This window comes from Pezoporus flaviventris, unplaced genomic scaffold, assembly GCF_033815535.1.
Source record: "Pezoporus flaviventris isolate CSIRO_AGI_PZ_B2104156 unplaced genomic scaffold, CSIRO_AGI_Pfla_v1 ptg000023l, whole genome shotgun sequence".
Classification (NCBI taxonomy): Eukaryota; Metazoa; Chordata; class Aves; order Psittaciformes; family Psittacidae; genus Pezoporus; species Pezoporus flaviventris.
In genome coordinates, this window is record NW_026892571.1 from 8,889,247 (window position 1) to 8,916,296 (window position 27,050).

At 44.1% G+C, this 27,050-nt stretch overlaps 1 protein-coding gene and 1 long non-coding RNA gene across 4 annotated transcripts in view; one reads left to right on the forward strand and one right to left on the reverse strand.

Moving 5' to 3' along the window:
- The window catches only part of HTR4 (5-hydroxytryptamine receptor 4), a 130,798-nt gene that overhangs the window by 20,719 nt on the left and 83,029 nt on the right, over positions 1 to 27,050 (reverse strand). The window lies entirely within an intron of this gene.
- On the forward strand, positions 6,760 to 12,492 carry LOC133271293 (uncharacterized). The gene is made up of 3 exons (XR_009744068.1): positions 6,760 to 6,918; positions 7,628 to 8,470; positions 11,601 to 12,492. It is a non-coding gene; the product is annotated as an uncharacterized LOC133271293 (long non-coding RNA).

The following is a 27,050-nucleotide window of genomic DNA, read 5'->3' on the forward strand; positions in this document are numbered from 1 at the left end:
CTTGCTGAGCTTTACATCTTTTGAGTGATTGAAAAGCACTAAGCAAGATCTCACAGTGATTAACAGCAGTCTGAAAAATATGGTTTCAGCTACAAAACTTGGTAATATATGGCCACTTAACTCTGGTGGGAATTCCCAAACTGGCTGTGAATATGCCATGAGGACACACCACCAGGACATTGCAGTACTGAGACCTCAGAATATTTAGGAGGATGCATGGCTTAACATAACAGCTAAATTTTAAGGAATGAGGCTGTCATGACTGAGAAACAAAATATGGAGAGAGGCCACCTATTGAGGTGATCTACTGTATGGGCATTAGGTTTGCAAACCAGAAGCTGCGGAAAAAAAAACACGTATGAAGAGACCCAAGAATAGCTGCAGATTTCTGCCCGGACACAGGCATGCCCTAAGTACATGCATAGCAAGAGAACATCACAGCTGAAGCCGAAAAGGTGTGAAACTGCAATAGGTCACATGGGCATTCCTGGGCAGGGATTCCCCACTTCCTGTAAAAAATAATAAATCTCTGGCTTACTTGTTTTGACTTTTTTCCTTTTTTTTTTTTTTAATTTGCCCAAAAGAAATAAGCCGCTTGTTTGCTTTTTCTAGGAGAGATTTCTCCCCTGAAGTAAGAGCTGATGACAGAGATTGCTGGAATTGTCCTTCCATTCTGAATAGGCTAAGAGGTGCTAATTTCTCTCAACTATTTCATACAGCTGGTGTAGGATAATTCTGTTACACAGACAAACTGTGCAGCTATCAAAGATCAGAGAAATGAAGAACACACTTATCCAGCTGCTGCCCCAGGGAGGGCTTGTAAAGGAAGCCTTGTGTATATTTTGGCAGTGCTTTATCTGTGCTACCAAGCCTCCAGCTGCCAAGGTCCGAGCAATTTAAGGTGTATGCCTGTGTTTGGCCAAAAAAATTGGGTGTATTCAGGGGCTAAATACAACCTCATTCGATAAATCCGTCTGGTGAGGCTGCCATGGCAGTGCCACTGAACAGCATGTTCCCAGTATGTGCCTCCATGAATTCAATGTGTCACAGCCGCTTTGTCTGCCCAGTTTTGAATTGCACAGTTTCATCTTCTCCAGCTGTAGATCATGTTGCTTAATTAATCTTAATTAAGTGTTGCGGGCATCTCTTGAGCTCAGTTATCTCTTTATTTAATTACAGTAACATACCATGTAATGTTCTCTGTTTGATGGGATGTTTTGCACAATAGTTTAATCCAGAAACTGAAAGAATTAATTAGGTCTTAGAATATGTCTCTAAACGGGTGGCCAAGTAAACTGCATGTTTGTCACAAATGCCTGTACTCATTAGTCATCACAGTCTACTGCTGATACTACACACACAGAATCAGAAACACGTTGCCCAGTTCTGTGGCTCTCAGATCTCTGTAGGCTCTTCTGAAGTAGGCATCAGACTAATGTTAAACAGAGATATCTGGCATTTGTCAGCTGAAAGGCTTGGCCACAGCCCAGGAGAGTTTACAGTTACACTCTTGTTCCGTAAACATGTATTCCCTGAGAACTGGCTCTTCTCTGCATCCTCAGCTATGGTCTATGGTCTGAGGCATCTCTCAAAAGGGATCAACTGCCCAGGGAAATCTGGTACACAAGGACCACTGCTCCTGGAGAAGCTTCTCAGTGTCTGCAATGGCTCCATGGCAAACAGGACTCTTCCTTCCCTACCACCTGCCTGTGCATCTTTACAGGGCTGTACTAGTTTGTTTCCTCCACAAAGCCCAGAGCTGCTGGCCTCCTCTTTTTCCTTGCCAAAAAGAAGCAGGGTCAGCAAAAAATTGAACATTACAGCAAAACACTTGCAGCAAGGACGAAGCTAGAGCATGCTGTAGCCCCTGTGCTCCTGGGGTAGTATGGCCATGACACTGCTGCACTGCTGGGCTCTGTGCTGCTCATCAGTGTGACTTGTAGCATCCTTTGCTGCACATGGCTGTTATTCCTTCAGCAGTACAAATGAAGGGGAGCACAATGTGGGCTGCACTGGCAGCAAGGTGAGGTACGCACCCCTGAAATTAAAATGAGCACTTTCTCTCCCCCCACTCACCAGCCCACCCAGACATATACAGTCAGTCAAATACGCTCTGCCATAAAAATACCATACTTGCTAAAGAAGAACATGCACAGCCTGACTGGTTTTCTATCAAAATTTCCACGAACTTTCTGCTGCTTCTTGAACTGAGCAGGGAAGGTTGGAAGCACCAGCAATCTCTCCACGTGCAGGACACTTGGGTTTTCCAGGTTAGGAGGCGGATGAGAACGTGATGATCCTTTGACACTCAAAAATAAGTACTGGGGGTGAATTACTCCAAAGCAGCATGCAGCTTTCATTGATACTTCAGGGATCGGCTTCATCCAAATGGGGAGAAAATCCAGCTGGCCCAAAGCCCTTACAAGCATAAATGCTGGTTTTCCGGTACATATGGCAGTACCATTCAAAGAGCTATGACAATGATACTGTTTATAGCTCTGAAAATGGCGCTGCCATCTGCACCATGGTGCAGTGGCTCTCATCCCCAGGATGTGACTCTGCAGCAGGACCCTGCTCTTCTACATGCTCAAGTGTCCTGCTAAACCCAGTGCAACTCCCAGGCCGTTAGTTGAAATAAACGAGAATGGAGGCTCAATTTTGGTTGAGAAATCCCTTCCATCTTAAGGAAAAGCACCCTTGAAGTTCCCATTGTGGTTGTCTGGAGGAAAAGACAAGGAAATGCTTCTGCATGGTCTTCTGCTGCTGTTGCTGCAGTTGGCAGTTGGAAAGGAAGCACTGGTCCCCAGGATGCTATTCCCTGCAAATGCTAAGGAGGCTGTTGCAGTGGTGCAAATGGAATATAGTGACACAAGACCACGTGCACATGCACATACACAGGTGCCAGTTTCCTCTTTTACCCTGTGTTTTAACAGGAGAAAAATGGAAAGCCTTCCTCTCTCTCCTGATTTCCCCCATAAACTTGTTCTTTCCTTCACTTTTGATTAGAGTCAAGGTTTTGCAGTGGGAGAACACTGCACTCCCCTCCCAGACTAGTCTGTAAATGCTGCACAACATCAGACATTAATTTCTCCTGGAGAACAAGCACGTGGCATTCGCAGGGCATGATGCACACACTGCACCTACGTAGCAAGTTGCCAGATATCCACTTTCCAATTAATTCCAGTGTGCTGCTTGCAATGAAGCATTGATCCTTATTATTGCCCTTTCCAGCCAGAAGTCAGATCTAGGCTGGGTATTTCCAGTTGCTCTTTGAGAGCAGTTTCAAAATGGAAAGATTTATGCTTTGAAAAATTGTGCAGCCCCTCACCGGAGTTGCTGAACCATATTTCCAAGAGCACTGTCCTATGACTGCAGCCATAACTCCTATCAGAGATTATTATTACACTAACGCATTGTTAAGGTAGGTATAAAGAGGAAAACGAGCTTTTCCTTCCCCTTGGCAGTGGTCTGCAGTCTCCAAGGGTAATTATGAGAAAAGTTGTTTGTTACAGGTTGAAAATACTTTTTCTCATGTCTGAAGCGTTTGAATCAGGTGTGTTCCTGTGACGGGCACTGACAGCTTTCCTCTCAGTGCTTTTAAGCCTCATAAAACCCCCAGCAGGATCTCAAATAACTTTTCTGCAGCCTCACTGAGTATCCCATCAATAACAACTGTGATGAAATCCACTGGGGGACATAAACAAGGACAAAAAGAGAAACAGAAGAACAAGAAGCAGTTTTATCATCCCAGCTCTGTCTCTAGCCCATCCTAAATTGGCCCAGAGCTGTTATAACCTGTGGTGGTGACAGTGGCTCATGGGGTTGGCCGGAAGACTACTGCCACACTCTTAGTAGCTGCTTGCTCTAAGCTGTGAATCCTCAGCTACACAGAGCGTCCCTACCACGTACATATTTTGCCTTCAGTTTAACAACTAGGGATGGTATCACAAGTAATTCAGCGGTTTAGAGTGAGGTTAATGTAAGGGCTAAAATAGCATTAGGGAGTTGAGTTACAGAAATATAAACAACTTTATTTTCTATTCACATTATAATAGAAAGGGTTCTAAAGGAAAATGCAGTCTCAGAGAAAACATCTGCGTAGTTTTGAGCATGTATTTTCTAAGTTTTAATTTGATTTTAAAGACAAGACTTGGCAATACTTTGAATTTACTTGGCCCATGAAAGGAATACATTACACAAGGTGCTGCATTGTTTTATGAAATCATTGTTCAAAGGCACAGTCAATCCTCCTTTTTGAAGACAATTTCGGGGAGCTATGGATCTGCTTTCTGTAGTATTTCAGGAAATGCATGCTGTGAAAGCTTTGTAAATAACTGTTTAAGGGACCAGGAATATAGGAGTGTGTTTTTGTGTTTCTCTGGCTCTGTAGGTAATCACAGAAGCTCAGCAACGGCTTAATGAATCTGTTGGAAGACTTCTCCCTTTGACCAACCCTGTGGAGATCCATTTGGAGACCCCATAAATATAGCTTCCTCCCAGAGTGAGGTTTTTTTAGCAGCAATTACTTGTACCAAAACACCGTAGTGCAGGTTCATTCTACCCCGATGCTCCAGCTCTGCTCTGACTCACAAAGGGAACCTCTCATTATCTTTCACCAGTGACACTGAGGCAGAGTCACCCACCTCCTTAACAAAAGAAAGAGAGTAATCCACATTAAACGGGGAGGCAGCCCCAACCAAAGTACTGTTCTTAAGTAACTCTATCATTACAGCCTGCCAGGGCTTATCATTTCATCACAATTTCATGTTTTGGAACAGCTAAATTGACTTCCCGATGAATTACATGGTTCAGAGATTGCCTTGGCAGCCTGCATGGGGTTTTTTTTGCAGACCCTAATGAAAGCAGTGGTGACTTTAAAGACTGCGACAAATAAGGACTGGCCTTATCAGCATCAAATTGTGAAATACAGCTCTGCACATTTCACAACCAGGATAGCAGGAGTCCATCCTGTAAAGGAGCCTGCCAAGCCATGGGGTCAGATCCCTGATTCCTGCTAGCAGAGCAGTGTAAGAGGCACTGGACTGTGCTGATCAAGGATGAGGTGTCTCTGCCCATGGCAGAGGGGTTGGAACTAGATGATCTTAAGGTCCTTTCCAACCCTAACTATTCTATGATTCTGATTCACACAAGTGTGAACTGGCTTGTGCCAGTAGCACTTGGCTTTTTTGTCTTTGCTCCTTTCTGAAACTGAGCTACTCTCACTGTTGTCCTGAGCTGGAGGGAGGTATTTTTCACTTCAACCAGGAAAGTGTAAAATCCTCCCAGACCAGACTGATAAGGTTCTGTAACTGTTTAGCACAGACACAATTGACTACACTATGGAAAATTGAGATTTTCATCTCTGTGATGAGCAGAGCAAGTGGAGAGGTGTTATGTTCAAGTGTTACTGGGTCACAGGATTTGGCAGCACCTCATCTTGGATTGCTCCAGGCAGAGGTTAATTATTTCAGCATAAAGTGAGTTAGCAGCACACAGAGCTGGAGAATGTAGATCACCATTTTCTTGATCTCTTCAGTTGAGGTATTTGGGAGAACTGCAGTCAAGATGGATTACAACTAAGTGATGGACATGTCAAGCAGTGTTTATGTAGGGATAAGAGCATGTGACCATATGATGGGAAATAGCAGTGGAGAAATTGCTAGAGAGAGGAAAGCAGACACAAAAACTCACATGAGGACATTTCACGAACACCTGACATACAGAACCAAGGGACTAACAGACACGTTAGACATCTATGTCTGAGATTTAGAACTTTGAATACTGTGTTCAACCCCCATCTAATTATGAATGCCCAGTAAAGTTTTTTGGATCCCTAAATGCAAAGAATACAGAAGAGTTACGAACCTGCTTCAAGCAAAATCTGCAGAAGCCTCCTAACCTGAGTCTGAGTGAGTCTCAGCTTTCCAGCTCCATCCCATCGCTTGGACAGGCTGGCATTGGTGACAGCAGCTCAGTGAGCAAAACCAGATTTGGAGTTCAGCCTTCAGGTCATTTTATCCCAGAGAGAGTAAAGCTTGTTTCTTGCCCATCACCTCCAGACTTGTCACTGGTTTTGCATACTGATACCTGCTTGGATTTTCTGTGGTTTCCTCCATTCTGTACAAGTATGTTTACATATACATGCAGTACAGGATGATTTTTTAACTTCTGTGGCTAATACCCCTTCTTAGGAAAAGGAAGGTGCTGTGGGTGCCACCTCCCAAGCCAATGACTGCTTACATACAGCAATATAAAGCAGCACATCAGCAACTGAGAAGAACCAGGACGACTTGCCCTCTGCATCCCTTTCCAAAGAAACATCTCAGAGGAATGTGACCAGCAGAATGAGGTCTTCTTTCACCCCACCTCACTCTTGTTGCCCTGGGTGCCAGCACAGTTTATGTCCCCCCATGAAGCCTTCCAGAAGGTAACATGACACGGTGAAAGTGTCTGATGGCCTGAGGCTGCATTTGCACTCTGTGTATGCCTATTAAAAGACATGCAAAAACGAGTTGTAGACAGACAGCTGGTCCGTGACAGTTGGCTTAGGTAAAGGGGTAAATTGCAAAATTATAATCCCCACTGGGAGTGCTCATATGCAATGGAGTTCTCCTCGAACTGAGGTAGTGCTTGTTTGTGGTGTCCTTCAATGGTGTAGAACAGCATCTTTCCATAGTTGAAATGTGGCTGCAGGGTGCTCGTATGCAGAGCCTGGCCAGGAAAGGGTTACCAGAGACAGAGCAGTGAGATGGGTAGGGCAGCAGGAAGCCTAACAAGCCTCATGAGCACCAAGTGTCTCCGTGGAGAGGAGGAAATAAAAGAGTAAACGTGGGAGAGCAGCACTGCTGTGTGCTGCAGTGGGTGCGGTGATTAAAGGAGCTCTGTTAGTGCTTGGCTGTCCTGGAGCTCATCAAAAAGGTGAGGGAAGGATATGAAAGATACTGTGAGAGGCAGTGATAGCTGTGCTAATCCTGCTCTCACTGACAATTATTTCAGCTGAGGGAATCTTTGTGGGTTGGGAGTTATGGGGTTTGTACCTGGGCTCTTCCAAGTGCTTCTCTTTGTCTTTCTCCCAAGTGATACAGGGTGCTCTGTCTCCTCTCTGCCTGTCTAGCTGTATTTGGCTGTGGGGATGGGGAAGGACCTGAATATTGCTGAAAACTGGAGCTGCTGTCATAGCCTTTGAGGCCCAGGAACTGAACTCACAGGAGATGATATTGTGTGGAGTGATGCTGGCAGTCATCACAGGGAGACTGCTCTCCATGCCCTGGACACTGCAAAGGGTGAGAAGCCCTCTCCTTTAAGGAGCTTTATGGGTGCTCTTGGACCTCTAAGTATACCCAAAGGATAGTCCAACTGGCTCTGAAACATCCCAGAGTCTTCTCCTAATCCTCCAAGGTTCAGTGATGGCCAGCAACTGGGGGATGCTGGAAATTACTGAGTTTTTCTTTTCTCTAGGAAGTGCTCAGTGTTCCCTTCCTGTTCAGCCAGGGATGCTGCCTCTGTGCTTGAGGTCCCTACTTCGTGTTAGTCTACTTTAAACTATCAACTTATGCAGCTTTCACTGCATTCAAAAAGGCATTTTGGTAACCCTTTGTTGCTGGGGAATGTCCTTTATTTCTAACAGCCTTTGAAGGGATGGTGCCAGTTCTCCATCACTGGTTGGGAGTTCTGCAGTGTAAAACTTCAAAAGCAGGTTGAGCACCAGCACAGGGAGCAGATTGCAGCCTGATGACAGCTCTGACTCCGCATATGCTGCGTCCTACCCAGGGAACCTGGCTACGGAGAGTTACAGATGGCAGAAACAGAAACTGCGTTCTCCTCTTTGAACTCTGCTGCCTTAAAGCAGCTGTTGAAATCTGCTGCCTCTGTTCAATGTCTGAGTGTCCTAATGAGGAATAAACAGAAGCATCGAAGGGAAAAAGGAGAGAAACTCCCTGCCTGCCACAGATCCGTTGGGGTAATTGGAGGTTCTGCGGGTACTGGGAGGTATAATCTCTCCAGGTCTGTGGCTTCATTGCCTAGATGCAGAGAGCATGGTGTGGAGAGCAGGTGGAGGGATAGGTAACACTGAGATGCTGGAGCAGGTGTGGGTGTCTGACACTGAAGAGCCAGATGCTTTCTTGTGTCTTCTGATGATCAACTATCAGTTCTTGTGACTTTCAGTCTCAGTTTCAAGGTAGGAATATTGCCATTGCAACCACCAGGATTTTTTTGGTCTTAAAATGAGCTCTGCTCTTTTTCCCTACTCTCTCCAGAAACATCTTGAGCAGGAAGCCAATTTCACACTTATTCCGTTCTTCTTTTTAATGTTCAGCTAATTGGAGCTATGTGTCTGGAGCTGCCTGGTCCCTGGAGCATTCCCATGATGCTTGTCCCACCGTGGGAGGAGCTCAGCTGGAACCCTGCACACCATCTGGGAGAAGAAGAAGCCTCAGAGCTGTCAGAAGGTTTAATGGACTTAAGACAGGTACTGGAGTTTTCCCTATTGCTATAAGAACCTCTTATGGTTGTATCTAAACTCTAAGAATTATTAGAAGTCCTGTATCCTTTATGCATAGGTTGGTCAAGCCAAGGGCCGCAGAAAGCAGCTCTGTTCTGGTATGTGGTGTCATGCAGCCCTAATGTGAAATGAATCACAGCTTGTGACTGTCCTCTGTATCTTGTTCTATGCATTTGTGTGGTACCTACTGGTGAGACCCTGTGCTATTGTAGAACAGCCCTTTGAGTGAGATCAACCATCACCAAAAGACAACCAGTGTTCCTGCTGCATGTTATCTGCAGCGACGAGCCCACCCTAAATGTTCTGGGGTGAAACCTCTCCCTTCAGCTGAGGTTTCTGCCTCTGCTACACAAATCTTAAGCTATACGTCAAATGATCCTTTCAATTCTGTTACAATAAATACAGAACAGACACACACACAGAGCTGCAGTAATAAAAGAAAGGACTTACAGAGCATGTTCATGGTTAGACAGGAGCTGGTCTACTGCAGAAGAGCAGGAGGAGCTTGGAGACAGAGGAACAGCCACTTTTAGTGCAGAAAAGGTGAAAGACAGTGAGGTAGTAAGGAGAGAAAGTAAAAAACACAGATAGTTAATAGGAAAATGATTTCCAGCTAGCCCAACATTAAACACCAAGAAGACACTATATTCCAATAGTGTCAAAGCTAGAGCTACATCCCCAAGACTCCCACTAAATCAGAGACACTGATTTTTACACTAGTAGCAATGGGGTTAGAACTGTGTGAGCCACCAGGTAAGTAGCAATGGGGTTAGAACTGTGTGAGCCACCAGGTAGGGTCCTTCTTTATGAAACACTTTGGGAATCCTTCAGCTTTTCAAGAATGTCCTTTTCCTGTCTCACAGATAGGATTTTAAACAGGAATTCTCTGCTGAGCACACTTTCTAAAAGCTCTCCAGTATTGTTCTAGGAAGGGATCTGATAGCTACATGTTGTCTTCCTCCTGTTAATTTCATGAGTACGGACCAGATCACTTGGTCTGTTTAAGGAGCCTCTTTTGAGGAAGCCACCTGTATCTCTTCAACAGTAGTCTAGGGAGTAGTAACTATGTCACTTAATTTCTACCCATGATAACTGACATGTTCACTGCAAAGAAATATGATTCATGGAGGCGACGTGGACCTGCCATAGATCCCTGGCTGGTGATCCTTGAACCTTTTGACTACTCCAGTATGCTGGAAATGTCTGTCTGCTTTTTCAAGTCGGGATGGGGGAGTAATAGTCAAGCTCCCTGATTTTGTTAGACTGCAGTGCAGGAATACAGCAGTTACTATTTAATTTTAGTAAAGGTATAACTGTACCTGGCTGCTAGCCAGCACCCGGTGCTAGCTTTAAAAATACACTGCTGAGGGCTGTGAACAAGGTACTGCTGGTCTCTCACCAGTCCTATGAAGTGTAACGGAGAATTACCAGTGCCTCTTCATGCACTCAGCAGCTCAATCTCCTGTCCTAATCTGCACTTTTCTCCTGACTGGCTGACATGAGCCTGATACAGTGCAAATGGAGAAGAAAAGTTCTTTTATAAACAGCAGCAGTTCAATGCAGAAAAGTTGAGAGCTGCTTAGTCCTTTCTATAAATAGGGATTACCTTGGGTTTCAGTGGGGTTTTTTTGCCCATTGACAAGGAGTCTGAAGATTTACAGGCATATGTTGGTCCCTGTTGTAGATCCTGAAGCCACTGTTCTCTTCACCTGGGCTACCCCAGGGATGAAAAGCACCCTGCTGTCTGTGTATAGCACAGGACCTTACTAAATGTCTCAACCAGTTGTATCCTTGGGGGTATCTTTCATTTCTTAAGATACAAGTAAAATAAAAGTCATGTTGTAATTGATAATTTTCTCTATTAAATAACTGCCCTCACTGTTAGAAATCTGTGCCTTATTTTCAATGTGAATGTTCCAATTTTAGATTTCAGCCACCAGATCCTCTTTTCACTGCCTTTTATACTAAAGGTTGTCCTCTGGAAGCTTTGATTAAAGACCAGCTTCCCCTTTGGGCACCAAATAAGAGATCATCTGTGAATTTCTCGCTGTAAGGTAAGCTTTCAAATAACATTTCAGTTACTTTGTGCTTTGTTCCCCCTGCAGTCACTTCTTTATTTCTACTTTATATTCCTTTTGTTTCTTCATTCATCGACAGGAGAGAACCTTTTGCCCTCCTGACCCATGGGGGTGCTGAGCTGCTGGATTTGTGTTCAGCTGCATGTCCTTACATACAAGCCTCATTCTCTGTGGACCTGTCCCTTCCCCAGATAGACCCCCTCCCACACTTACAAACAACTCACAGGGATCAGAAAAGGGGACTCTGATCCTTAACACCTGGCCAAAAAGGGAGTTTTGGGGAATTAAGAGGAGAAGGTAGCTGAAATCTAGCTGCAGTGGAGTGAAAGCTACCTATGTTTGCCTTTCCAGCCTTAGGGTATCATCTCCCCTCATATATCCAGGTCATTACAGGTACCCTTCCAAGAACCTGAGCAGAAAGTTATGGGATGAGAAGATGAGTTTTATCCCATACTTATATTTTTACTTAAAGGCATACACGCATTTTGCAGATCACAAGGATCTAATTGCCTCCAAAACGCTCAGCACGCAGGTCTGTACTGAAAGCTAAAGGGAGAAGCACTGCTGAAAATCAAAGCACTTTTACCGAGTCTGGGGTACTCTGAAATATTTGCTTGTAAATCTGTGTGTGTGCGCACACACCCACTGACTTCAACCATGCGGTGTTCTTCTGGAGCCATCCTACCTCATGTGCACAGCAGCCCATACTGCTCAACCATTAATTAAGCTGACCATAAGAAGCCCAAGGTAAGCATACACAATTTTACTGACAAATTTTCCAAGGCAAACCCGTGTGAACCCATGCATAGGGGAAGGGAGATTTCTGAGGAAATTCATTTAGCCTACAGCTTATTTTAAAGGATTTTTATGGGCTTGTTTCAATATTTATTAAGGACAAAGATTCTTTCAAAAACAGAGAAGGAAATGATGTGTAACTGAAGTGCATAATTCCCTAAGTTTTGAGCTGTTGTTTTTATGGACTCTTGCATCCTGTTTTCTTCGCTCCCATATGATCACAGATGTTGAACAGGGCTCTGTGTAACAAGGGAGTTCCAGGGATGCTGAGGTGCTGCAGAAGGTGTATCTCCTTGCTGGGGAGGTGGATGTGATGCTCCTGCTGGGATGGAGACGAGCAAATGTTTCCATCTTCTGTGCTGACAGTGCTGCCATTACCAGGTGCTGTGTTGTCAATAGTATGAAACTGAGCTCTTTGAAGATCTCTCGGTAACACTTCTTGAAGTGTCTTTCCTAATTGCTTTCTTGCCTCTGAAGTAGTTGCTTTGTTCAGTTCTTGTCTCAAATATTGTATCAAAGTGTTATAAAGTGCTTTTATTTCTAATGAATACTAACTATAGTGCTATGAAACTTGTCAAAAAAGCACCATAGGGCATGAATCACACTGAATATATTACATGTGCCTTCGATACATTAATGTAAACCGTTACTGGTTTTTTGCACTACCAGGCTGATGACAGATTAATGAATGATAAAATTATTCATACATAACATTAACTTAAGATACAACTGGCTTCTTGGTTTGTCTTTTCTTAGGTACAAGTACTCGAGTTTGCCTGCTTGGCTATGTTTCATGTAGCAAATGCTGCATTCCAATCCCTCCAAAGTGACAAATTCATGTTGTGTTTCCTTCACTTCTGAAAAAAACCCAAAGCATATTACCAGGGTTTGCACTTAAAACAGCTGTTACATGTCTTTCCAGAGGCGGCTTTGCTTCAGTGGTAGAAAATGCACTGCCAAGACTCAGACCTTTGAAGACTTTGAGGCTAAAGGAATTTCAATACTTTATTTTGAGAGAGGAAAAGACTTCAGTGCAGGATAGTGCTCCTATGAGGATGTCGTATTAAATGATGTGTGACATAACACAAAGACAAAGCACAAAAATGGAATAAAAATATGATGGGATGTAAGGAGATGTGAATTAACTTTTTGGCTTTTTCATTCATACAAATAGATGTGCATCAAATAAGCTAAATTTAGTCTGACATTATATATGTGTTGGATGAGCTGGAAGGCAGTCCAGAAAGAGTTACCCTGTACAGTGGTGTTTCCCAAGCTGTGTTGGCCTGCCTTCTTCCAGGGCAAAATGTAAGCTGTAAGCTGATGCACTTGCAAATGCCATACTAATGCTTGGCTGATACTATGGACTGCTTCAGTACCTGCCTGTTTTCAGGTATAGGAAAGCTAATGCTCGGTTAGCGACTGATGGGTCAGTGGTCCTTTGCAATACTGAATTCTCCTGGGATTGAATGAACTCACTAACAAAGCCTTTTACTAGCTTCAAAAGAATCAACAACCGACCTGAAAGAGCATCTTTCTGAACTAGAACAAAGTGAAGGATCTTGAAAGCAAACACATCCAGCTGCACTTGGATTCACAGTAGATGTAGCAGCATTTGCAGGTGCTTCAGCTTCTGTTATAAGCCTCAGTGTGCATTCCCACAGCACTGGTGTATTTGATGTTGTTACTTAAGGAGGCTGCTGCAGGCAGTGATGGCTGCTGCAAAAACATCTAACAGATACTGGCTTATACCTGACATTCTTCTCAGGTAATAGATAGAGCTTTATAGATAAAACTAAATGCTCTTCAGTACTGTGTGTCTCTTTAGTTACTAAAGTACCGTGCTGTGTTTGATGGGCGTATGGAATAGCACAAATCAACAGTTTAATTAACATCCCTTCTGTTAAGTCTGCAAGAACATCTCTTCAAAGACTGTTAGTGACAGTGACACTTAACAAGTGTCAGTCAGAATCAACAAGCATCCTCGAGGGACACGACTGACTTTGAAACGATTGGCTCAGTCACTGCCGAGAAAGGTTTAACAAAGCAAGATGGTTATTTTGATTTGTGTGCCGGAAAACAGCATCAAAGAAAAGGAAGAAAGCAGGATGGACCCCAGCAGTGTTCTGCCTTTGCAGCACAGTACAGTTCAAGCAGCTCAGCTATATCCTAATGGTTACTCTGTTGTGCAAAACTCATTTCAAAGCCTGTGCCTGGTACCGTGTCTGTGTTTTCTGGAATTAAAGTCCAGCTGAAGACTGTGGTAGGAGTCTCTGACTCTGGTATATGTGGAAGCACTCTAAACTAAACTGAGCTGCTGTTACAGCTAGCACATCTTCCTCCCATGGTGAAAGAGGAAAAATGCCAGTGAATCTATCTACGAGTTAACTCTTCAGTCTAATAGGATAAACTTCAATTCTGCAGGAAGAAGGGAAAACTGTTGGAGTGTTCTCAAAAATCCTCATGTTTTCTTCAGTGAAAGTATGAGACTGAGCAATTTCAGGCAGCTCTGCATCCAACTGTGCCTGAGCCGTTTCTGCTTTAGGGTCAGAATGCCTCTGTACTTGGAGTTAATTTATAAACATTTTACATAAAAAATGCTGAAGCTCAGTTTGAGCCAAGTTTATGACATCCGGGGAGGAAGGAGCCTGCCTCTTTATGACCAGATGTTTACATGTTATCGCTCCCTCCTAAATGATCTCTCAGAAAAAAATGCATGTTTCTTGACAGAGTGTGATGGTCGAGTCCCACCGTGGATTTATCGGTTGCCACTGACATCACGGATAGCAGCAGAGACCTCTTAAACATCAAGAAGATGATATTTCCTCTAATCTAAACAAATCAGTCCACCCTTAAACTTCTTTGCTGGTGGTCTGGAGCCCTGCAGCAGATTCCTGCCAGGGCACAGTTACAACCTCCCAGCATTGCTCAGGAAAGCTCTGAGCTTTTAATGTAAAGCAGCAGCTCATAATATCCTTCAAATACTCTACACTTGGATCTATTATACTGGTGGCAATAGGAACATGTGTTCCTGCTCACCTGTTGCCTCTGGTCTGTAAGAAGTTAAATTCTCACAGAATAGTAGACATTACTAGAGAAGTTCATTCTAGCTGCACAGACATTACTGCCAGTCTTTCTTTATTCTGGTATCTCAGAGTACAGTTGATTACACTTGATGTGGAGTGTGCTAGTAACATTTTCTGTGCTTCAGAGACCTCTTGTGAAGTTCACAGACTATGGATTTGAAGTTATGATTGTAGAATCATAGAATCATTCAGGTTGGAAAACACCTTTAAGATCACAGAGTCCTGCTGTTAACCCAGCACTGCCAAGTCCACAGCTAAACTACTTCCCTAAGTGCGTGCCACATCTACAAGTCTTTTAAACACCTCCAGGGTTGGTGACTCCACCACTTCCTTGGGCAGGCTGGTGCAGGGCTTGACAACCCTTTTCGTGAAGAAGTATCACCTAATGCCCAGTCTAAACCTCCTATGGCACAACTTGAGTTTATTCCCTCTTGTCCTATTGCTTTTTACTAGAGAGAAGAGACTGGCCCCTACCTCTTTACAATCTCCTTTCAGGTAGAGAGCTATAAAGTCTCTCTGAGCCTCCTTTTCTCCAAGCTAAGCACCCCCTGGTTCCCTCAGCTGCTCCTCATCAGACCCTTCACCAGCTTTGTTGGCCTTCTCTGCACATGCTCCAGCACCTCAATGTCTTTCTTGTAGTCAGGAGCCCAAACTGAACAAAAAGTATTCAAGGTATAGCCTCACCAGTGCTGAGTACAAGGGGGTGATCACTTCTCTTGTCCTGCTGGCCACAGTTTAAATCCAAATATGGATTTGTAAAATAGAGGGTGATTAACTTGCTTTTTATTAACTGCTTATATAGACTTTGTGTATAAGACGCCATGAATATAGACATCAAGAGACAGGAATTTTTAGTAAATTAGTTAACTGGAAGTAGCAGGAGAAATTAAAGAAAGACATATTTTTAGAGAAGAAACAACTTAAAAAAACACCTAATAGTGAGAGCTATTAGAAATCATGGAAATGTTCACTACAGAGGGTGAAGAATATGTTTTGTCTCTGGAAATTTGAAAACAGACTTGGAACTCTGACATGTGTCAGTCACAGGTTCCCCCAGCCAGGAGTTACTAATCTTGCTTCTTAAAATATGACTACTTTTCTGATTACAATGCCTGCAAAATACAAAGGCTCACAGTGAAACAGTATTTGGATTTCAGATGGCTTGACATCAGTAGTAAGAAAATACATCCACATTCATCCCTACCATGTAAGGAAAAGACTTCAGATACTAAGGAGCTTGTACATCTCAAAGGAGAGGACTACACTTACTTTGTCATTGGTAAAAGAAAAGCAACATGTATGGCTCAATGAGCTCTTTAAGCAAGAGAAATGATGTAGTTTAATCAGGACTAAACGAAGGCATGGGGTCAAAGGGAGAATCCAGAACAGTCATCCATTGATAGGGTTGTGATCAATGAAGGAGCCTTATGCCAGGTATAACATGGCAACGAGACCAAAGATGAGTTCCAAAACTGCCTCCTAAATGTGGCTACCTGAACTTTAAAAATGCTGTCATCTATGATAGATGATAGTAACACTGAAGCGGCCTGTGATAGCCACAGAAGAGAAAGAGTAATGCAGAACTAAGGACTGGGAATCATCATCTAATACAGGAACAGCCTTACTCAGCTGTATGCAATGGTTGATGTACTATTTGCAAGACATTATGTACTCCCAATGGCATAAATAAAGAAATACTGCATCTTTACTGGTGGCAAAGCCAAGCCAAAACCACATCTGTATCAATTCACAGGTCAGGTCATCTATTCAAGATGCAAATGCGCACAGAGCAGCAGATGTTAGCAACTATAATCTTTGCTGTGACAAATAAATAAACCCCAAAACCTCAAAATGGTGAATTTACTGTTTTGAAAATTTCAGTTTAAGATGAAAAAATGCTTCCAGCTGACTAAGAACTGAAATCACAGGTGGATGAGCACTGTAGAGAAGCTCACAGCGGGCTTAGCAGGTACCTGAATTTGATGAAGCATGTGAACCAGGCAGGTTGGCACCAGCAGCCACCCAGAAGCTGGAAATACAGGCAACAGTTAAGGATCCAAAAAGTGGCAGAATGGTAAAAGGCAATCTAATAACAGTAGATACACTGAAAGTGCTTTATACCTTCCTTGAGATACCAAAGAGTTGCCCAAAATGTCTTGTGAATAACAGGGCTCTTCTCTCCCACAGACCTGTCAAAAGCCTTAGAAGCAAATCTAACTACACCAACAGGGAAGACTTCTACTGAGTGAGTTTACAGAGCAACAGGAGGTTCACATAATGCTTACATAAATTCTCCTACAGCAATCAGAAAGTAAGAAGGTTACTGAAAAATTAAAAAGAAAAAAGCAGTTAACCTAAAATTAAAATGCACTTAAACAATTAGCCCTGAATTTGAGAGATGTCTGCTGCCACAAGGAACAATAAACTAGAACAATAATTGCTTAGATTTATATAGCGTTTCTAGCCCTAAGGCATGTGGAGCTCTTTGCAAATGCTGATACACATTGCCTAAAAAGACTGTGACTTTCTAACACACTAATCTCTGGTGAGGAGGGAGAGGTCTTGGTGGGGAGCTGTGCAGTTGAAACAGAAAGGAAGTAGCTGGATAGTAAATTGCTGTCCATAATAGAATTTATTCAGGTACCAAAATTAGTTTTAAACCCTGTCTTGGCCCTCTGGAATGAATGGAGAGTGTCCCAAGGGGCTCGGAATCAAATTCAGTATGTCAGCATGCATTATGAAGGATGTATTTATTTACCTAAATGTAGTTGATTAACTTGCATTCAATTATTTAAGTGATATGTTTTCAATAGGTCTGGGCTTTGCCATGTGGCAGGAGGAGATGTCAAGCAGTCCAGCTGCAGGGAGCACAGTGCCATGGCCAGCAGGGCTCCTCTCTGGGCATTGGATCCCAGCCCCTGGTGCAACAGTGAACGGAGTTCTAACTACAGCTGAGAGGCAGATAACCTGTACACTTCATTCATCTCACTGCACCAGTCCCAGCACCACCTGGTCAGCCTGTCCTGTATTCCCAGCACAGGACACTGCTGTTGAGAATCTCAACTAAATACCATTACATCAGAACAAATTCATTTTTCAGGAGAAACTTTCTACTTTAGGTGCATAAACCTGAATAAGTATCCAGCATTGTACTGCTGATTCAGGAAGCAGAGCTGGGATTGAATTAGGCAGCCCAATAATGGTGCTTTGTATCAGTAAAGACTCAAGAAAAATCAGATTAGAGCTTTCCCCAGCAGTTAATGTCCTGCTTTTTCATCAAGGCCTCCAAACCAATTAAAATTACCATTCAAATCACTTTGTGCAGAACAGGAGCTGCTGGCTTTTACTGTCAGGAGACCTAGAAGGATGAGAAATGTGTGGAAATCTAGATGGGAAATCTAGACCACCTTTACTGAATGAGTCCCACGAGACAGATGACTTTCCTGTTTTTTGTCATGCACTCCTTTCCTGTTTCCCTGCAACATTTTTTGCAGGAGAGAGGAAAGGAAACTTAGAGGAAAGCTGTAGATACTGAACAGGAGGGAAGCGGATGGGAGAACGCAGTAGGTGCCGAGTCTTTGCAGCAAGGGAGGAATTCTTCAAGCCCTTGGGAGAGCACAGTCAGAGCTCTCCAGGGCTCCATGTGGAAGCTGTTCCCGTTCCAGGCCAACGATTGCAAAATGCTGGGGACACACTGTTCATTATGCAAACTGGCTGCGCAAAGCTGAGAGAAATAAGAACCAGTCATGCATGTCAAAGACCAGAGAGGTTTAATTGGAAAAGACAACAATTAATGTAATTACTTAATGTTTCCATTTGAATCAGAGAGACAGTGAAGTGAAACCCAACAATAATTGCACAGAGGAAATGTCGATCTGCAGCAGGATTCGCAGTCCCTGTGGCTTCTTCCCTTATTCTGCTTTTCCTATGGGCACCCTTCTTTCCAGCACCATCCTCCGACAGCACTCCAACTGTCAGCTGGATCACCAAACTTGTGTAAACAAGATTAGTTCCCTTTTTTCATAAACAATGAACAGATTAAGAGAGGCTTTGCAGAGTAGCAGGGCTGAGCCAGGGGTTGGTTATGTAGGTTTTGATGGTGATATATACAAAGAGTGAGCAGGATGCGGGGTGGCAAGGACAGGCAGGCAGCTCCTGGGGTTGTTGGACTGAGCCCAGCTTCACTGGATGGCCCACAGAGTACAAAATCCCCACTCTTTCCTGCAGAAGGTGTTCTCCCAGTGAATCTCAGACCAGAAAGCAAGCCTTAAGTGAGTTCCTGCCCCACCAGAATACACCAGTTGCCTTCATTACCCAAGGCACTAGTCATACAATTAAAAATAGACAGAAGTGAGTTAATATTTCAGTCACTTCCAAGCTCAAGGTGCCCTTCAGTGCCTTGGCTTCCCTAACAGAAACAAACTGATGTAGAAGAGTTCTGATCTTGAGTCTTGTGTTAGGCCAGATAACAAAAAGGGGTTTATCTTAGCTCTAATCTCTTTTTCCAATATAGAGACATACTGAAAGAGATTACCTTGCTAAAAGTGAAGGAAACTGTGGTATTTTAAAACCCTAATCCCTTCTTTCCTCTATTGAAAATAAGATAAGTATCTTGATTTCACTCAGTACAATTACAAGAAGTTTTTCTCTTATCAAAAGCTCTCAGTTTCCTCTGGCAAGGCATTTTTTGAGCCATGTACCAGCCTTCAGCAGTGCCCTGATTAGTGGCAAACCAAGTGAGTTTTGGATAAAGGAGGGTACCAGCCTCCTCCAACACAGTGTAGTGCAGATGCCAGCATCTGCTTAGCCAAGGGCAGGAGTCCCTCTAGGAGCTGGTTTGTATTGGGACAGGCAGTTTGCTTTGGTGGCAGGTGTTGCAGGGCTTGGCTGGTGTGTGGGACTGGTGTGGAGTCAGTGAGGACCAGGGAAGGATGTGCTCACACACTGCCCACACAGCACAATGAGATGCCATCAGCGCTCTATTGTTCCAGGGATGCTGAGCAAGGGAGGGGAGCGAGGGTCACCCCATGCCCTTTCCCCAGACTTCACCTTTTTGCAGAAGAATTTTGAAGTGTCAGAAGGAAAAAAGGAAAAAAAAGAAAAAGTCTTAAAACTGTTCAGCTTTTAAATTTAGCAGCGATCCCTGGGAAAGAAAAAGCAGGGAAGGAGTGGGAGGAGGAACCTTACCCCAGACTTCACAGATGACAGCTGAGAGAAAAGAAATTAGTGTCTCGACTTCTTACCCTGGGGATAACCCAACCTCAATGAAAAGCTGATTGCATTTACAAATACAAAGAAAGGTTTCAGCAATAACTTTAGAAAACACCCACAATACAAAATCAGTCCACCCCCACGCAAGCTGGCGGTGTGCTGCATGCGGTGTGCTAGCGGTTGGTTCAGTAAGCACAGACACGCTTTGCCTTCCCAAAACCACGACAGGGGTAGAGCATGGGCTGTATCTCAAGCAGTGAGGGCAGCTTAAAGAGGTTCCCAACTACCATATCTTGCCATAAGCTCCCACCCACACACAACTTTTCTGCCTTCAGTTAATGGTGCGAATCCTGCTCTTTATTTTCCAGACTTTGCCGGAGTCTCCTTTCCTCTTTTGCAGCTCTTGGCTGTGGGGGTCCTTTTCTCTAATGTCTGGATTTGAAATGATGTGGGAAGTGGCTGATACCTGTGATCAGGCAGGTGCTGCCTGCCTGGTGGTGTTTGTGTAGCAGGAGCCCAAAGGCAACCCTGTGCCAAACAGCCAGGCAGCTCCCACTCCCTTCCCTTGGGGTGACATTACAGGACAACAGAAAAAGCCTGGAAATGTTTCTGTGTTACTGTTAAATAAAAGGGGGTCAAAACTCCCCCAGCATTGCCTTTGTTCATGGCAGCTTTGAGTGTGTGTGCCCTTTTTACTACCTGAAGCAAACAGCCATGCTGTAGCACTGGCCTTGGCTCTCCACCTTCTTTTCCCAGTTTTCCTTTTTAACCTTTGCACTTCAACAGCGAGAAGAAAGCTGCTGGAAGAGAGCTAAGAAGGATGAGTGGTTCATGTCTTGGCAACAGAAGCATCAGTGGACAGTGGGCCCAGGCAATTATCACAGGGGAGCAAACAGTAGGACAGTGCTGGGACTGGAAGGGAAGAAACCTTTACTGCAGCTTCCCATCAGCTTGGCCATGGCTGTGGCTGCTTTTCCATCCACACATCTCCATGTGCACTGCCATGCTGGATGTACATCCTGACCATTGCAAATGCTTTTGCCTAGGGTGGATTCGGGTTCCTTGGCAGCACATCAGCTGCATGGAGAAGCTCTGGGTGCCATGAGCTGCTGCAGGGGCCCTGTGCTGTAACCTCCTTGAAGAAGTCAGGAGATACAGAAATACACACATCTTTCTTCAGATTGAGAGAGGAAAGAAAGGACAAGACAGCTGTGCACATGATGATGTTCCATCTTTTTGTTTGTAGGTTGTTTGATGGTCCACAGAGAAACACACATCCAAGCACTTGGCTATGTGTGAAACTATTTTTATGGTGATAACGTCTACTGTTGTGGAACATCTAGATTCCCAGACCCAAGGGAATCTTCCATGCTGCAGAGCAGATTGTATAATCTCAGCCTGCACTTCCTGATTCAGCCGGTATCTCCTGTTTGAGCCTGATATTTATAGCACTCTGTGCCCTGCTCATGATCCTTCACAACTCCTAGTCACAGTATTTGTGAATGTTACACTAGAAGGCTGTTACTGTGGAGAATACTGATGCCAAGTTGTAAAATCATGCAGGGGAAGTTGGAACATAAGTTTGATTGTAAATATTGGCAAAGCTTCATAAAAAATTACAAGAAAGCTCCTTCAAGAAGCAACAAAACTCTTTTTGTTCAGTTGTTATTGGGTCTAATGATCTCCTATGTTTTTATAGAATAATGAAATTTAAGTGAAACCCAAATTCTCTCTTGACTACGATTAACAACATCAGCAAAGGAAAAGACCTAATAAGTGCTATACTCTAATTCACCAGTCTGAGCCTTTTCCTTGGTACAAGATTGTCTCCCTGTACTATTTATAACTACTTTGTTCAGCCTAGCTTTAAACGGCAGAATGGGATGAGATGTCTGTATGCACTGTACATGCCATTACATACCCACTCTGAAGGAGAAACTGGGAAATAAGAGCAAAGGAGCAAAAGAAATGTATTTAGAGAAGTAACAGGGGTTATTTCAGCATCACTGAAATTGGGCAGCACCCAGAGCAATGCTGAACTTGCTCCCTCCTGGGTGCCCTCAGTGCTAGTACAACAAAGCAACGGATTGAAAGCAAAGGGGCTGAGGACATCTCCATCCTGGAGACCATGTCATTCAACCAGCAGAGACTCCTGTATGGAGTCATCACCCAGTATGTCCTGCACAAACAGGCTGTGGGTCTTCCCTGAACTCATTCTTGTGTTCAGTACCTGTTCTTGAACTAGAGAGGTTATTACAAAGAAATACAATCTTAACTCTTAAATTTCTAGTGGTAGAAAGCTGCATGAGAATCAGTGGTCATGGCTTATGATCTATGTTTTTAAAAATTAATACTCTCTGTCTGATGCAAGTTTGTGCACTTTAAGCCTCCAGGTCTTTCCCTTGCTGCACATCTGTGCATTAGACTTACGTAGCACAAGCAGCACTGGTCTCTCTACTTTTCTAGTGGACAATAAATAGTTCGTCTGCCAGGACTATATTGCTACAGCCTCTATTTGAAACCTTTAACCACATCATTGTTTCCAGCATCCTCGTGGAGCACGTTACCCCTCCGCCAGCCCTGCCTGGGCTGGGTATGCAGGTAGCATTGGTTCCATGTCTGTGGAACAGCCCCCTTCACCTTTCAGGCTCAGTAGCAAGTGGGAGCTGATATTCAGCATTGAAGCCTGTTTCACACTGGCTGTTCATTTTATTAGCCTGTGATCTGTGCTCAGTGTGCCAAGAGGCACAGCCATAAAAAGGCACAGCCATAAAGACTATGTTTCTGTAACTGTAGAAACATTTTCCTTGTGCTCAGCTAACCAAGTAATTCAGAGGGCAGAGTAGCCCTGTGCTGCTCGCTTGTATTACTGTTAGTCATCTAACCTGGTGCTATCAGAATATGTTATCAGCAATTATTTGTTTTTCTCCAGAAAGGAGATTAAAAGTAAATTGCTTATGATCAAGACCTGTTCCTGAAGAGTCCCGACTAGAAATACATCCACTAGCAGATGGCAATTTATATGATTTACAAACCAAGGGGGTGATCTAGTTAATATATGCCATGCTGATGTAGGTACCAAGTCAAACACATCATACTTCTTGCAAATTGCGACCTCATAAAGTAGAATTAGCTTGGAGAATTGAGAGCTACTTTTCATAATCTCACGTTTACCAGTGGGACAGACATTAGTCTGTCTTCTCAGGTTTTTTATATCACATTCTAGATCAGAATGTCTGGACACCATTATGTAAGGACAATGTCCTTCCTTTCTGTTTATCTGTGGGTGTGATTGTTTGCCAAACTTGGATCCTGAGAATGTGACAGAAGCACCTCTGGATACCAAGCTGCTGACCCACAGGGTTACGAACTTGGCTGCACTGCAGCCACTGCCAGAGGGGAAGGGTAAGGTAGGAAGCACAAGAACCCAGTTCATGAGGTCTTTGAGGAAACTGGGACAACTTCTGTTTCTCTTGATAGTCCCTGGTGGATGTAAAATCAGCAGTATGGGAGAGAAAATTGGAATTTACATAGGCGGTGTGGTCAGGTATTGACAAGATCTGAAGCAGTTCAGCTCTCGTGGTTTCCACAACGGTCAGAATTAAGGCAAAAGCAGGAGTTTATGGGGCCCCAAGGCAGCTTCCTGCTAGCACAGTCATACTGTATAATGAGATGATTTTTGTAAATTCATAAAGCTTCAGCTTGTTAAAAATTAGACGTTTTCCTCCAGTAATTTTACAAAGAGGTTGTTTCAAACTATCACTACCATGATGGCTGGCAACTTGTAAAATTCCATGCTTGCAATTATTCCTGGTCACTTTATATTCATTTGTCCTTGTGACAGGATTATTCCTTAGTTTAAATAACTCCTCCTTCCCCAGTCTTTATCCTTTGATGCATTTAAAGACAGCAGCCAGATCCCCTCTCAGTTTCCATTTTGCAAGGCAAAACAAGCCAGCCATGCTCGGGCTGTGGTATGAAGCCATGCGGTGCTGCTTCTGCTGGCATGGGGAACTGAGACTTGAACCGAAATGATCAGAATGAAAAACACATCTTGAGCAATCTCTGATTGCACTGCCCAGAGGGCTCAACCCTGGGGCTGTGCTGAAAGAAGGAAATACTCTTTGTCACCTCTGAAGTCACCCTTTTTATATGTTTTGATTGATATAATATTCCACACCTTGAGCTGAAGAGCTCTCACAAGGCTTCTCTCCTTGGTGTGGCTCTGTACCAGGAAAGAGCAGGCTCCAGAGTGACCCATAGAACCACCAATGTGATACCCTTCCAGCAGTGCTCATGCTGCATGAGGTACACTCTTGGCCATGCCTAATGCTGGCTTTGCATACTTGTAACAGGGAAAGAGTGAAAGACTGGTCAAAAGGTCTGCCTGAGAGCACCCAAGGATGTCAGCATTGCTTATCCAGGCACCCACAGCTGATGGCAAATGACACTACTGCAAATTAAGTGAAGTCTACCAAGATTTATGTCTATTGCATGAAAAAATTCATTAGCTTTCCTTGTGCCTCTTGCTAAGTGCTGAAGGGTTCCTAAGGACAGAGCCCTCGGAGGCACAGAAAAAGGCATTCCCTCAGGTCCTCCATGGAGCAATGTGATAATGCCCCTGCAGGGTACAGTCAGCTGAGAGTGGCTGCCCACAGGCCTGCTAACCAAATCACAGGAGCATGGTGGTTTGCAGGCAAACATGATGTTTGCACCTATTTGCTAAGATAAAGCAAAATAAATCCCTGCCATCAATGAGAAAAATCGAAATTCCAGGCCAAACATATACAAAGACAGGAGCTGCACCCCAGCAGTATTTCATCAGTTTCTCTACTGAAAAAAATTACTTGAGTCTCTCAACAGAGAGTTTCCACTAAACCCCTGTCAAAACAAAGGGCTTGCATAAACCCCCAAACTTTGCAGGGGATGGAGGTGGCAGGGGTATGTCATCTTTTCTTGTGTTTCCCAAGCTTTTGCTCAGAAACTTCCTAAAAAGAACTTAGTGAAAATGTGCTTCATCAGCACATTCACAAAGGGGTGAAGTTCTTGCCTACTGGACCCATTAATAAGGCAACTGATGGAGAAATTACAACACGCATCTTCAAACTTAGCAGCCTGTAATTGCTCCAAGTCTCACAAGCACAACAAAACATATGCTGCTTACACCATGCCTCCAAAATGACCCATGGAAATCCAGTGTGAAACAGCAAGCAATGAGGCAATGAAGGAAAGAGCAGACCAAGTCCAAATGATCCGTCTTGGGGCTAATGAACTTGTAGCGAAGAAGTTGGTAACATATATCAAAGCTCTGATCCATCATCTTGCAGCATCATCAAAATTCCTAGGCAGTTCCTGTCAGCCAGGAGTTTTAACTCTAATGACCTGGTTTTGTTCTACGTAACAGTATAGCTTTGGGCAGCAGTATCCTGCCACTGGAATTCTTTTCTAAATGATACTTTAGTGATAAGAAAAACAAATCACAGAACATCGACAGAGAAATCTGTTCACTTTGCATAAAGGGGGAATGATTTGGAAGGGTATTCATGTTGTAGTGAGTGCTAAAATAAAGAAAAATCAATTTTAAATCAAAGACGTGCATCCTTTGTGTTTACAAATTAAGTCACGGTGAAGATTCACTTCCATATCAATTGCAAATTTGGTCAAACCAAGCTAAACCACCATTTTTGTTATTGATGGCTTTTGTTCCCTTCTTGGGCCTGTTTGTGAATTTTGTGCACCCAGGTGCCTACCTGCTGGTTGCCTATTTCTCCTTAAAGCAAAGCCAAAAAATCTTCTGAAACTCTGAAAGAATCATGAATATTGGATTTTACCCTTTCAGCTAATTTGGTCCCGCCTACAGGCAGCCCAGCAGAGTGAATGAGCAACATAGATAGCTGGCTTTGAAGCTGAGGGCAGTAGGACATACTGAGTTTGAATTCAAGCCTTCATCTTTCACCCTTGCACCCGCTAAAGATCAGAGCCTTTTACAAGTTTATCCAAGAAGAGTTGTGCATTTACTGAAATATCTCATTTTTCTTCACTTTTTGATTGCCTTTTTTTTTTCCTTAAACAGCACTGAAGCCCTTCCTTGCCCAGCCTGGCTGGCTGCTGCTGCAGCCTGGAGCTGAATTCCAGGCTCCCACTGCAGCCCTCGCACATCGTACTCTTTCCAACATCACCAACGCAACAGAGTGTAACACTTCCCTGATAACGCAGCCTGCAAACATCTCCTTTCCAGAAATTAATTCCCTCTGGGTTACCCAATTATGCATCTCCATGGCTTCCATGCACATGTATGAGAGAGAAACACAGAAAAGAGAGGGGAGGCAAATATTTAGTGTCATGCAGCAGCAGATCAGGGCTCAAGATTCTTCTCTGCTGATACTGAAATGGTTGTAGGGACTCCAGCAGGGAGGTCTGAGATATTACCCTGACTGTGCCTGACCTGTCCCCCCATGCCCGCTGTCACAGTCCTTCCTTCCTCCAAAATACCTCTGCCGGTGCCAGCGGCCACCACTCTGTCCCATGGGAAAGTGCGGTAAGGAAGGTGTGTGTCCCCATCTGAGGCTAAATGCACCTTTGCCAACGAAGCACTCGTGCTGGGAGAGCTTTGCCAACCACCAAGGGACGTCTCTGCCTCAGGACAGCTGGAGGAGAAGCACGCGAGCAGAGGACTGGAGCCTGCACTGGCCAGGCTGTCTGCTGGGCTGGGCAAGACCATTGGCTGCTGCTGCGGAGGAGCGGTGGGATCTGCTGGGGCTTTCTGAACCTCAGCAGCGAGTCTGTTATTCTGCCTCAGGAAGCTCTGCAGTCTCTGCGGCTGTCTTAGTGCCTAAGGAAGGATAAGAGATAAGAGGAACAGGAGGAGGCAGAACAGGAGGAATTATTTTACTTGTAAATCCTTGAGAAAGACCTGCTGGTTCCACCAGAAAGCAGCTCTGAGTAACTAACCTCTGTGTTTTCTAAGTCCAGCCACAACTGCAGTCCGTGAAATCACTGATAGGCGCGCATCACTTCATCCTTTGCTCCACAGGAGCTCTGACCTTCTCCTCCCTACAGCCAGCGTGGATTTATTTGTATTCCAATAGATCCATAAGCCATGGAGTTGCTAAACTTCTAAGAACTGGAGACCTGAGTTGCTGTGTTGCCAGTTCCAGCAGCAGCCAGGAAGCACCGGAGCTCGCTGCAGTTTGGGAGATTTACTGGCACAATTACTCATGTTCCCTCCTGGGATCAATAAGACTCCACAGCAGAGCTCTGGCGTCGAGTGCCGGCTGCACGCCGTGGTTTACTGCACACTTCTCCCAGTGTTTTATGCACCTGCAGAGTGCTGACACGAGTGTGGGCTGATTGGCTTATTAATGTAATTCTGTATTT